General features: G+C 36.2%; 1 protein-coding gene across 8 annotated transcripts in view; it reads right to left on the bottom strand.

Moving 5' to 3' along the window:
* The window catches only part of LINGO2 (leucine rich repeat and Ig domain containing 2), a 1,236,800-nt gene that overhangs the window by 722,652 nt on the left and 500,839 nt on the right, over positions 1–13,309 (bottom strand). For all 8 annotated transcript variants that reach the window (XR_004298032.1, XM_032393628.1, XM_032393630.1 and 5 more), the window contains exon 3: positions 3,997–4,085. The gene's annotated coding sequence lies outside the window, so the exon portion shown is untranslated. The remainder of the gene's footprint in view (positions 1–3,996; positions 4,086–13,309) is intronic.

Below are 13,309 nucleotides of genomic sequence, written 5' to 3'. Positions count from 1 at the left end.
TAACAACAACAACATAACAACTCTGGTTTTATCTAATACGTGAACAGAAGTCTAACTGAAAGGCTAACATCTTATCTCAGTCATAATCCAAAATCATTAAACAATAATAAATAAAAAACCCATAAAATATTTAACTTCAGGCTGTAAAATGTGCTCCTAGGTAACTACATAATTGTTGGGCTCTAATTCAAGGTCAGTGAATTGGAAAAGCATGTCATTTGTAATGGCTGGTTTTAAGCCATTCATTCTTACCATCATTAGTACGTGAGCGTCCGTGACAATGTCATACCACAAGCAGTAGTTTCACCTTCTTTTTTTACAGACTAGTGAACAAAGCCCCAGAGACCTCATGTAAATTAGCAGTGACAGAGGCAGCGAGTGAGAACCTAGGAATGCTGCACCGTGCCTGAGATTGTAACCACTAAAAACATTCTGCCACACTATTTGCAACTTCTGTCAGATAGATGAAATTCATAGATTTTTGGAGCTAGTAAGAATTTTGGGGTCATTTGCTTAGCTTTCTTATTTTATAGATGAACTAAAACAGAGTAAACTGTTGACTTCAAATCCATATCCTACTTAGTGATAGAATGAAAAATAAAACCATTCCAGCATTTTTCTAAATAAAATTTCTTTATACATAAAAATCATCTTAAATTAAGAAAACATAGGGCGGGGCGCCTGGGTGGCTCAGTTGGTTAAGCGACTGCCTTCGGCTCAGGTCGTGATCCTGGAGTCCCGGGATCAAGTCCCGCATCGGGCTCCCTGCTCAGCAGGGAGTCTGCTTCTCCCTCTGACCCTCCTCCCTCTCATGCTCTCTGTCTCTCATTCTCTCTCTCTCAGATGAATAAATAAAATCTTTAAAAAAAAAATTAAAAAAAAAAAGAAAACATAGGGCATAAAAAAAGTATCACTTAATATTAAATACTGATGATGTATGTAAAGGATATTTCTCCATGTAAAAATGCAAACTGTCATCTTTTCAAACACTGATAAGTACATGAATCCCCAATGAGAAGCAGTTGGTCAGCCAACCATCTTCAGGTGACATCTCTAGAAGCAGGACTCTTAACCCTGTTTACAGCAGCCCATTCTGTTTGGGGAAGAATTCTATTTTTTTTTTTTTACAGTTTTTGTTTGTTTTGTTTATTTAAATGAATCCCATTTAATATTATTTTAAAATCTTTCCCATGTTGGGCCACAGTAGACCCAAATGGCTCAGGACCTCCTTCAGAGTCATGGCTATAAATGCTAACCTCCCTTCCATCTGACATTGATTCAAATATTTACAAAAAATTATCATCTCTAACACTTCTTATCTTTTCTTCTCAAAACAAGGCATACATAATTCTTTCAAACTTTCAAATTCCCTCATTATCATGCTTGCTCTAGACAGTTATACTCAGTTTCATCAATGTCCTTCTTCAACTTGTGGACTCAGGTCACAGTGTTTTGGGGGTGTTCTACTCAGAGTGCTGACCTAGTTTATAGCACCTTCTCTGTTCAATACATTAACATAGGTTAATGTCATTCACGTTCTTTTTTTTTTTTTAGATGTAGTGTTCAATAATTTATCAGTTGTGTATAATACCCAGTGCTCATCGCGTCCCATGTCCTCATTAATGCCCATCACACAATTACCCCATCCCCCCACCCACCTCCCCTCCAGCAACCCCCAGTTTGTTTCCAATAGTTAAGAGTCTCTCATGGTTTTTCTCCCTCTCTGTGTCATCCACATTCTAATTACACACTGTCATCACACTGGTGACACTTACCTTCTCAACTTGAGTCTATGACTTTTTTTTGAACAACAAAAATGTCTCCGTTATCTTTTCAATTTACTTCGCTCTTAACTAATACTGATTTTTTTAAATATATTCTGATGGCTTTAGAATAGAGAAAATAAATTTTAAAACCTCACCAAAGATTTAGAGGAAATTAAGAATAGCAATAAAAAATAGGTAAATAGTTCAGTAACTGTGGAGGGCGGGGGTGGGGGGGAGAATGTTAAATCTCTCTTTGTCACTTTAGCTGAAGACTTGACTGTGTGCAAAGGAGAAGGAGCCAGTATTGGGGGAGGGGAGGGGACTGAAAATGGAAGTAAAAATGAGCTCAATTGTTAGAACAAGAACTTAGAGGAAAGAGGACCTGTCCTTTCATCCTGTTTCTGTTTTATACTTTAAAATTTTGTTAAAATAAAAGTTTCCATATGGCTTTGACGTTTCTTAAAAATCCCATCAAAATCAAATAAAATATTGTTTTAAAATAACCTTTACTCATTTAATAAATTAATAGTGTGTGTTACATTTTTTGCTGATAAAAATAAAATCACTCTCTGTCTACTATCTAGGTACATCTGAAGACAGCCAGTGTTCTCTGGGTTCACAATCAGGGATAGATTGTAGAACTTACCATAAATTCAAGTGGAAAATATAGGTTTATTTATCAGGATTACTTAAACTGGCTAAAATAACTATGAAAGAGTATACTAAGAAATATCCAAAGAAGCAATTATATTTCACAGTGTCCTCAAATCACGTTAAATTTATATTTTAAGTACCAATGAATGTTCTTTTTGATTGGAAGAGCTCTGTGAATGATAGACACTTTTGTGCTGAGCAAATGAGCAGTTTCCCCTACTTCTCTTTATATGACTGTCCGTTCCTTCCCTATTATCTCATCTAAGTCAACATAATGGAGAGCCTCATAAAATGTGAGCCATATGCCTCGTCATGCAGTCCATGATTTAAATTTGGTCAATGATGTCTTTATTGTTTAAAAAAAAAATCTCACCAATTCAGTATATTTTGTGCCTGTTTAATTTTTCTTCCATTGCTCCTTGAAACATACTTTTTTTCAATTAAATCTATATTTCTGTGTAAAGAAAGTGTCAGTTTCCTTTGGCCCCAAAACAACAGTGTGTGTGTGTGTGTGTGTGTGTCCACCATTAATACCTGGTAGACTGTTCACAAACAAAGGCATTCTTTCCTTGCCATCGTTGTTTGTCTGACAGACTTGTAAAAGAGTGCCAGAAGCAGGCCTATTTCTTTTCTAGGACACCCATTTTTCAGAAGAAAATGTTCTTTGCTTCACTTTTGGTCTTCATGAGGACATATGCAAGCAGCCCCATATGTCTCCCTGTAGCTGCATTAAACAAGGGCTTCCTTAACAGATACTAGCCAAGACTTATCTTTCTGAGCACCCCTCAATTCCTAATTCCTCTCCCTGTAATGTTAGGTGGTGAACAGAAAACAGCGATTTCCAATGTCTCCATTTGTTCTCTGACAACCAAAATGAAAAAAAAAATTAAATAAAAAAATAAAAACCTTGTTGCGATGCTTGATGACCACTAGCAGAGAAAGAGGAGGTATAAAAACTAGTAAGTCTTTGCAAGGAAAAGAAAGTTATCTACACCACACAGAGAAAGGCCCCTAAAAGGTTATAAAGTAGTTTCTATTCTTTCAGGTGTATTTTTTTTCTTAAATACAGAATGCGTAAATGTTCTGCCTGCCAAAACTAAAGAAAAAAAAAGCCCAGAAATAACTCACTTTCCACTTCAAATTAATAGCGATATATACCTCCAATATCGTTACCCATGTCATAAGTATTAATAAAGAAAATATGTTTAGCCATTATGCTTCATGTATAAATTTGAACTAGAACATTGAACTATGTTACCGTTACCATAGTGTTTAAAAGGACAAAAATCACTTTAAGCAAATAAAAACAGTATACAGACTACTGGAAACATATCACATATAACATAGATAATAATTTTATAGAGAAAAATGTAGAAGCCTAACAGTGGATTGTTGATATGCCATTACTTCTCCCAGTCACTTTGGGGCTCACAAGCCAGGGGAACTACTTAATTAAATGCATGATTAAATAAAACAAAACTAATTTCCTTCTTGTTATAAAGAAAATAAGTCTGAAGACACAAAATGGTATTTCATTTCATCCTGAAAATATAATTAAAATAAATTTAGTATTTACCTCATATGATTAAAAATCCACTGGACACTTTAGAAGCACAAGCAGCACATGATACAGTGATACAGCCTTCCCGTGGTACTCTTCAATCTCTGTAAATATAAGGAAGTTGAAAGAGTGCATTTAGACCAATATATGCCTTGATAAAATGATGCTGATCAGCTACGAAATGTTTATAATCACTCCATGAAGGCTTTTAAAAAGTACCTCCCTACATATTGCTGTTATCATAGCTTTAAATGCACAATCTAGTGATGAAAATTATGTCATCTGGAACTTCCAAGACACAAAAATAGACTCCAGATAATAATACACCACAAAAAAAATAAAAATAAAACCACTTAATTGCATGCTATTTTACTGGGAGAGGCTGTAGTACTATGAAAAGTAAAATATTTGTAATTTAAATATTTTCTTATTATATACACATTACCAACATAAATATTTTTCTAGTCATAACACTGAGTTTTAAGTAGTAGTGGGTGTCAGCTCCATTGTTTTGTTTTTCCCACTGACTTTTTTACTGTATTTTAGCAAGTGTTTTTATTTCATGTCTCATAATTTTCCTGGAAAGGATTCATAAATTGTGAGAAATGACTGTCATTCATTTGATAAGTTGATAAGCAATATGTTGGCATTTAAGTGAATTCTGCTTCTAGATAATATACACTATAGACAGTAAAAAAATAATAACTCAAACTTTCACAACCTGTTTCAATTATTTGTAGATGAAACTTTTTACTCATATTTTCTCCCATCTACCTGCTAAAAGAGAAATAAAGTGATAGACAAAATATATAGGTATTTTGCTGCTGTCCATTTTTACTTCTCCATTTCACCATACACAAACACATACTATTTAGGTACAGTAGGAACTGTATTACATTCCTCTCCTACATCTCCCTCACAATAAGCCTCATTCATGTACCGTTAAATTCAGGCACAAATCTCAGTGAATCAGCACCATGGACATCTGCCCTCTACCCTCTAAACTCTGAAAACCTTTAATCCAGTAGCTGACAAAGAATATCAGGGTAGGAACAGAGATGGTGGGAAATGGTGCTCCTAACTGAGAAGTATAATTTTGTAAAGGTACCTGTAGCAGGTCAGAACAGAAAAAAATGAGCATCTTCTTAATCCATTGCAAGAGTGACCAAAAGAACCCTTAATTAAAGGGCTGAATATTATGCAAATTACATTACCAACTCAATTTTCCTAAAAGCTACTATTGGAAACAAAATACACGTATTTAATATCTGTAGATATAAATATGTATATATTTACATAAATACATATTTCTATTTAACATAGATGGATAGATAGGTGAATAGATAAAAAGGACAGATAGATAAACTATATCCCTCACTACGTGCTTGTCTTTTGTCAGTTATTGGATATTAGAACTCACTTTGAAGAAAAGATGTTTTTCCAGCCAAATAAATTCTGTATAGTGAATAACATGTCCCATTAAATTCTAGAAAGATATTGGAAGCTACATTTACATTAGGGAGAAACAAACTGTGAAGGAAAATGTTGACCATTTTTGGCAGGAAAGAGAGTATTTTAATGTTCAGAATAGTGGGATACTAGCCAGAAAAATAATGAAATACCAGGAATTGCTGCACAACACTTTATGAGTTTCTAGACATTTTGCAGAACTATCCTACTTTCCAGAGAACACATCAACTAATTCAATACCTCATCATCTTCTAACTCTGTATTCACAATTGTTTGCCTTGTTTTCATTTTGTTATTTATAATTCTATAGTAAACCACCCTAAACTTTTACTGAAGGCTCATTGTGGTAAGTGCTGTTATAGATGCTTTCATATGCCCATCTCTAATCAACAAGACATATACAGTGTCACAATTTGCAGAGAGTAGCCATTGTCTTATACACCATATGTCTCTGCATAAAAATCCTAAGTCAGAAGTGGCCTGTTCCATAAAATAAAGTGTTCTTTCCAACTAAGTATAATTTTTTAAAGATTTATTTATTTATTTGAGAGAGAGTGAGGAGTAGGGGGAGGGGCAAAAGGAGAGCAAGAGGAAGAGAATCTCAAGCAGACTGCCCACTGAGCGAGGAGCCCAATATGGGGCTCAAACTCATGACCCTGAGATCATGACCTGAGGGTATATCAAGAGTTTGACCCTCAACTGACTGAGCCACCCAGGCACCCCTCCAACTAATTATAAATTTTAAGTTCTGAATATTAAAAAAATTAATATCTAAAGTATTTATTGAATAATTAAAAATGTATATGAAATACAAAAATTACCAAACAAAATCCACTATCTAGTTACCTGAAACTTGCCTTTTAGAATTCCAGTGGAGTGGGGGGATGATCCTAGAACCTCACAAGACCTTTTGCCTATGATTACTTACATTCAAAAATTAAATTTATGACATCTTTAAGGAAGAAGGAATGTGTATTATCTCTTCAACCCATACACTGGAATTTCCTAATTTTTCTGGAAGAAGATAATTTTAATTAAGAACAAATATTGTTTGAAGGAGATAAAAAATAACCTATGATGGTAAAGTAAATGGTATGAATGCAAAAGAAGGCACTAGATATAAGGATCAGAGAGAGACTATTTTGCTAAATGGAAGGAAATAAAGTTAGGAACAGACAAGGTAATGGAGAAAGATGGGGGAAATGTGTTGATAAAACCTATAAAAGTGTATGTGTCTGTGGCGTATTTTCTGGGGAGGGGGGAAGGAATTGAAGGAGTACAATTGTTTAAGTAGAAACTCCTTCAAAGTTTGCTAGATTATTAATGGAACATTGGAGGAAAGAAATGCAGTCATAATTCCTAAAAACTAAATCAATGATTACAATAATGGGCATCATGTTCTATACCTAATGGTAACATATAAGAGGAGAAGGCAGGCCCAGATGTGGTCCCAGATCATGGGACTCACTCATCTTAATCTGGGAAGATCTTTTATACCACAATGATTTGGAAAACAGCAGAAGGGTATTAGTAATAGAATATATTGTTCAGAGAAAGAAGAGGGAGAATATAAAAAATCAGGTTCATAAGAATTGGTGGTAGTGGCGCCACTGAGCCAGGGACAAAATTCAAAACAAAGAATTTGAGGAACTATACTGTCAACATTTTGACTGAGGTACACAATTTGAGATAAGTGATAATGTATAGAACACAAAAAATGAGGACTTGATGAATGTGTATTTGCAAGCATTTAGTAGACAAAGAAAGCCCATTTGTGTATAAAATAAAAACAGCCCACATGCTTAGGACATTCAATAAAAATCATACCTAAAGCAGGCAGTACCTAAACAAAAACCCTTAGAGTCAACCTGGAAATAGTTCATAAAACATACACAAAATTTTTAATTTTTTATTGTTATGTTAATCCCCATAGTTTTAGATGTAGTGTTCCATGATTCATTGTTTGTGCATAACACCCAGTGCTCCATGCAGAACGTGCCCTCCTCAAAACCCATCACCAGGCTAACCCATCCTCCCACCCCCCTCCCCTCTAGAACCCTCAGTTTGTTTTTCAGAGTCCATCATCTCTCATGGTTCGTCTACCCCTCCGATTTCCCCCCCTTCATTCTTCCCCTCCTGCTATCTTCTTTTTTTTTTTCTTAACATATATTGCATTATTTGTTTCAGAGGTACAGATCTGAGATTCAACAGTCTTGCACATTCACAGCGCTTACCAGAGCACATACCCACCCCAGTGTCTATCACCCAGTCGCCCCATCCCTCCCACCCCACCCCCCACTCCAGCAACCATCAGTTTGTTTCCTGAGATTAAGAATTCCTCATATAAGTGAGGTCATATGATACATGTGTTTCTCTGTTTGACTTATTTCGCTCAGCATAACACCTCCAGTTCCATCCACGTCATTGCAAATGGCAAGATCTCATTCCTTTTGATGGCTGCATAATATTCCATTGTATATATATACCACCTCTTCTTTATCCATTCATCTGTCGATGGACATCTTGGCTCTTTCCACAATTTGGCTATTGTGGACATTGCTGCTATAAACATCGGGGTGCATGTACCCTTTCGGATCCCTAATTTTGTATCGTTGGGGTAAATACCCAATAGTGCAATTGCTGGATCATAGGGTAGCTCTATTTTCAACTTTTTGAGGAACCTCCATACTGTTTTCCAGAGTGGCTGCACCAGCTTGCATTCCCACCAACAGTGTAGGAGGGTTCCCCTTTCTCCGTATCCCCGCCAACATCTGTCATTTCCTGACTTGTTAATTTTAGCCATTCTGACTGGTGTGAGGTGGTATCTCATTGAGGTTTTGATTTGGATTTCCTTGATGCCGAGCGATATTGAGCACTTTTTCATGTGTCTGTTGGCCATTTGGATGTCTTCTTTGGAAAAATGTCTGTTCATGTCTTCTGCCCATTTCTTGATTGGATTCTTTGTTCTTTGGGTGTTGAGTTTGATAAGTTCTTTACAGATTTTGGATACTAGCCCTTTATCTGATATGTCATTTGCAAATATCTTCTCCCATTCTGTCGGTTGTCTTTTGGTTTTGTTGATTGTTTCCTTTGCTTTGCAAAAGCTTTTTATCTTGATGAAGTCCCAATAGTTCATTTTTGCCCTTGCTTCCCTTGCCTTTGGCGATGTTTCTAGGAAGAAGTTGCTGCGGCTGAGGTCGAAGAGGTTGCTGCCTGTGTTCTCCTTTAGAATTTTGATGGACTCCTGTCTCATATTGAGGTCTTTCAACCATTTTGAGTCTATTTTTGTGTATGGTGTCAGGAAATGGTCCAGTTTCATTCTTCTGCATGTGGCTATCCAATTTTCCCAAACCATTTGTTGAAGAGACTGTCTTTTTGCCATTGGACATTCTTTCCTGCTTTGTCAAAGATTAGTTGACCATAGAGTTGAGGGTCCATTTCTGGGCTCTCTATTCTGTTCCATTGATCTAAGTGTCTGTTTTTGTGCCAGTACCATACTGTCTTGATGATGACAGCTTTGTAATAGAGCTGGAAGTCCGGAATTGTGACACCACCAGCTTTGCTTTTCTTTTTCAACATTCCTCTGGCTATGCGGGGTCTTTTCTGGTTCCATACAAATTTTAGGATTATTTGTTCCATTTCTTTGAAAAAAGCGGATGGTATTTTGATGGGGATTGCATTGAATGTGTAGATTGCTCTAAGTAGCATTGACATCTTCACAATATTTGTTCTTCCAATCCATGAACATGGAACATTTTTCCATTTCTTTATGTCTTCCTCAATTTCTTTCATGAGTATTTCCTTGGGTGCAATTGTAAATGGGATCGACTCCTTAATTTCTCTTTCTTCTGTCTTGTTGTTGGCGTATAGGAATGCCACTGACTTCTCTGCATTGATTTTATATCCTGCCACTTGACTGAATTCTGTATGAGTTCTAGCAGTTTTGGGGTGGAGTCTTTGGGGTTTTCCACATAAAGTATCATATCATCTGCAAAGAGTGAGAGTTTGACTTCTTCCTTGCCAATTTGGATGCCTTTGATTTCTTTTTGTTGTCTGATTGCTGTGGCTAGGACTTCTAATACTATGTTGAATAGCAGCGGTGATAGTGGACATCCCTGCCCTATTCCTGACCTTAGGGGGAAAGCTCTCAGTTTTTCCCCATTGAGAATGATATTCGCTGTAGGTTTTTCATAGATGGCTTTTATGATATTGAGGTATGTACCCTCTATGCCTATACTCTGAAAAGTTTTGATCAAGAAAGGATGCTGTACTTTGTCAAATGCTTTTTCTGCATCTATTGAGAGGATCATATGATTCTTGTTCTTTCTTTTGTTAATGTATTGTATCACGTTGATTGATTTGCGGATGTTGAACCAACCTTGCAGCCCAGGGATAAATCCCACTTGGTCGTGGTGAATAATCCTTTTAATGTACTGTTGGATCCTACTGGCTAGTATTTTGGTGAGAATTTTTGCATCCATGTTCATCAGGGATATTGGTCTGTAATTCTCCTTTTTGATGGGGTCTTTGTCTGGTTTTGGGATCAAGGTAATGGTGGCCTCATAAAACGAGTTTGGAAGTTTTCCTTCCATTTCTATTTTTTGGAACAGTTTCAGAAGAATAGGTATTAATTCTTCTTGAAATCTTTGGTAGAATTCCCCTGGGAAGCCATCTGGCCCTGGGCTTTTGTTTTTTGGGAGATTTTTGATGACTGCTTCAATTTCCTTAGTGGTTATAGGTCTGTTCAGGTTTTCTATTTCTTCCTGGTTCAGTTTTGGTAGTTGATACATCTCTAGGAATGCATCCATTTCTTCCAGGCTATCTAATTTGCTGGCAAAGAGTTGCTCATAATATGTTCTTATAATTGTTTGTATTTCTTTGGTGTTCGTTGTGATCTCTCCTCTTCATTCATGACTTTGTTGATTTGGGTCATTTCTCTTTTCTTTTTGATAAGTCTGGCCAGCGGTTTATCAATCTTGTTAATTCTTTCAAAGAACCAGCTCCTAGTTTCATTGATCTGTTCTACTGTTCTTTTAGTTTCTATTTCATTGATTTCTGCTCTGATCTTTATTATTTCTCTTCTCCTGCTGGGTTTAGGCTTTATTTGCTGTTCTTTCTCCAGCTCCTTTAGGTGTAGGGTTAGGTTGTGTACTTGAGACCTTTCTTGTTTCTTGAGAAAGGCTTGTATTGCTATATACTTTCCTCTTAGGACTGCCTTTGCTGCATCCCAAAGTTTCTGAATAGTTGTGTTTTCATTTTCATTGGTTTCCATGAATTTTTTTAATTCTTCTTTAATTTCCTGGTTGACCCATTCATTCTTTAGTAGGATGCTCTTTAGCCTCCATGTATTTGAGTTCTTTCTGACTTTCCTCTTGTGATTGAGTTCTAGTTTCAAAGCATTGTGGTCTGAAAATAGGCAGGGAATGATCCCAATCTTTTGGTACTGGTTGAGACCTGATTTGTGACCTAGGATGTGATCTATTCTGGAGAATGTTCCATGGGCACTAGAGAAGAATGTGTATTCCATTGCTTTGGGATGGAATGTTCTGAATATGTCTGTGAAGTCCATTTGGTCCAGTGTGCCATTTAAAGTCTTTATTTCCCTGTTGATCTTTTGCTTAGACAATCTGTCCATTTCAGTGAGAGGGGTGTTAAAGTCCCCTACTATTACTGTATTGTTGTCAATGTGTTTCTTTGCTTTTGTTATTAATTGGCTTATATAATTGGCTGCTCCCATGTTAGGGGCATAGATATTTACAATTGTTAGATCTTCTTGTTGGATAGACCCTTTAAGTAGGCTATAGTGTCCTTCCTCATCTCTTATTACAGTCTTTGGTTTAAAATCTAATTTGTCTGATAGAAGGATTGCCACCCCAGCTTTCTTTTGGTGTCCATTAGCATGGTAAATGGTTTTCCACCCCCTCACTTTCAACCTGGGGGTGTCTTTGGGTCTAAAATGAGTCTCTTGCAGACAGCATATTGATGGGTCTTGTTTTTTAATCCAATCTGATAGCCTGTGTCTTTTGATTGGGGCATTTAGCCCATTTACATTCAGGGTAACTATTGAAAGATATGAATTTAGCACCATTGTATTGCCTGAAAGGTGACTGTTACTGTATATTGTCTGTGTTCCTTTCTGGTCTATGTTGCTTTTAGGCTCTCTCTTTGCTTAGAGGACCCCTTTCAAGATTTCTTGTAGGGCTGGTTTCGTGTTTGCAAATTCCTTATTTTTTGTTTGTCCTGGAAGCTTTTTATCTCTCCTTCAATTTTCAATGACAGCCTAGCTGGATATAGTATTCTTGGCTGCATATTTTTCTCATTTAGTGCTCTGAATATATCCTGCCAGTCCTTTCTGGCCTGCCAGGTCTCTGTGGATAGGTCTGTTGCCAATCTAATGTTTCTACCATTGTAGGTTACAGATCTCTTCTCCCAAGCTGCTTTCAGGATTTTCTCTTTGTCTCTGAGACTCGTAAGTTTTACTATTAGATGTCGGGGTGTTGACCTATTTTTCTTGATTTTGAGAGGGGTTCTCTGTGCTTCCTGGATTTTGATGCCTGTCTCCTTCCCCAAATTAGGGAAGTTCTCTGTTATAATTTGCTCCATTATACCTTCTGCGCCTCTCTCTCTTTCTTCTTCTTCTGGGATCCCAATTATTCTAATGTTTCGTCTTATGGTATCGCTTATCTCCGAATTCTGCCCTCGTGATCCAGTAGTTGTTTATCTCTCTTTTTCTCAGCTTCTTTATTTTCCATCATTTGGTCTTCTATATCACTGATTCCCTCTTCTGCCTCATTTATCCTATCAGTTAGTGCCCCCATATTTGATTGCACCTCATTAATAGCCTTTTTGATTTCGACTTGGTTAGATTTTAGTTCTTTTACTTCTCCAGAAAGGGTTTCTCTAATAACTTCCATTTCAAGCCCAGCTAGTATCTTTAAAGTGATGATTCTGAACTCTAGATCTGACATCGTACTAATGTCCATATTGAGTAGGTCCCTGGCAGTCGGTACTACCTCTTGTTCTTTTTGTTGAGGTGATTTTTTCTGTCTTGTCATTTTGTGCAGAGGAGAATAGATGAATGAGAGAACAAAATGCTAACAGGGTAACAATGGTCCCAGAAAATATACCCTAAACAAATCAGAAAAGACTTGAAGCAGTGGGAAAAGAAAGGGAAAGAGAGAAAAAAGAAAAAGAAAAAGATAAAGGTAAAAAGAAACAAAAACAGAACAAAACAAAACAAAAAAACAGAATGTGATCAAATATGATCAGGCTGGTATATAGATCAGTGCCACACACTAGATTTTGGGTGTATTTTGGTCTGTTAGAAGAAAGTGCCTCCCAAAATTTTAAAGAAAGAAAAACTTATATATGTACAAAAATAAGGGTTGATGTGATGAAGGGATGGAATATGACTGTAAAAATGGAAATTATAAAAAATTTTATAAAAGGAATTGAAAAGAAATTGTTTGAAAAAAGAAAGAAGAGTATTTAAAAAAAAAGAAAAAAAAAGAGAGAGAATGTGATCAGGTGGGGAGTAGAAAAAACCATACACTAGTGATTTAGGGTATATTTTGATCTGTTAGAAGAAACTATCTCAAAATTTTAAAGAGAGAGCAACTTATATATATATATGCCAAAAACACGGGTAACTACTATGAAGGGATAGAATATGACTCTAAAAATGAAAAATAAAAATGTTTTTTAAAAAAGGGATTGATAAGATGTTGGTTGAAAAAGGGAAAAAGAAAAATTCAAAAAAAAAAAAAAAGTTAAAAAAAAATTAACTTTGAAAGACTAAAGAATCATGGTAAAAAAGCCATGAATTCTATGTGCAGTATTCCCCTAGCGCTGGAGTTCT

Source organism: Phoca vitulina, unplaced genomic scaffold (assembly GCF_004348235.1).
Source record: "Phoca vitulina isolate PV1807 unplaced genomic scaffold, GSC_HSeal_1.0 scaffold75, whole genome shotgun sequence".
NCBI classification, from domain to species: domain Eukaryota; kingdom Metazoa; phylum Chordata; class Mammalia; order Carnivora; family Phocidae; genus Phoca; species Phoca vitulina.
Note: the sequence above shows the minus strand (reverse complement) of the source record. Positions and strands in the feature narration are given on the sequence as shown.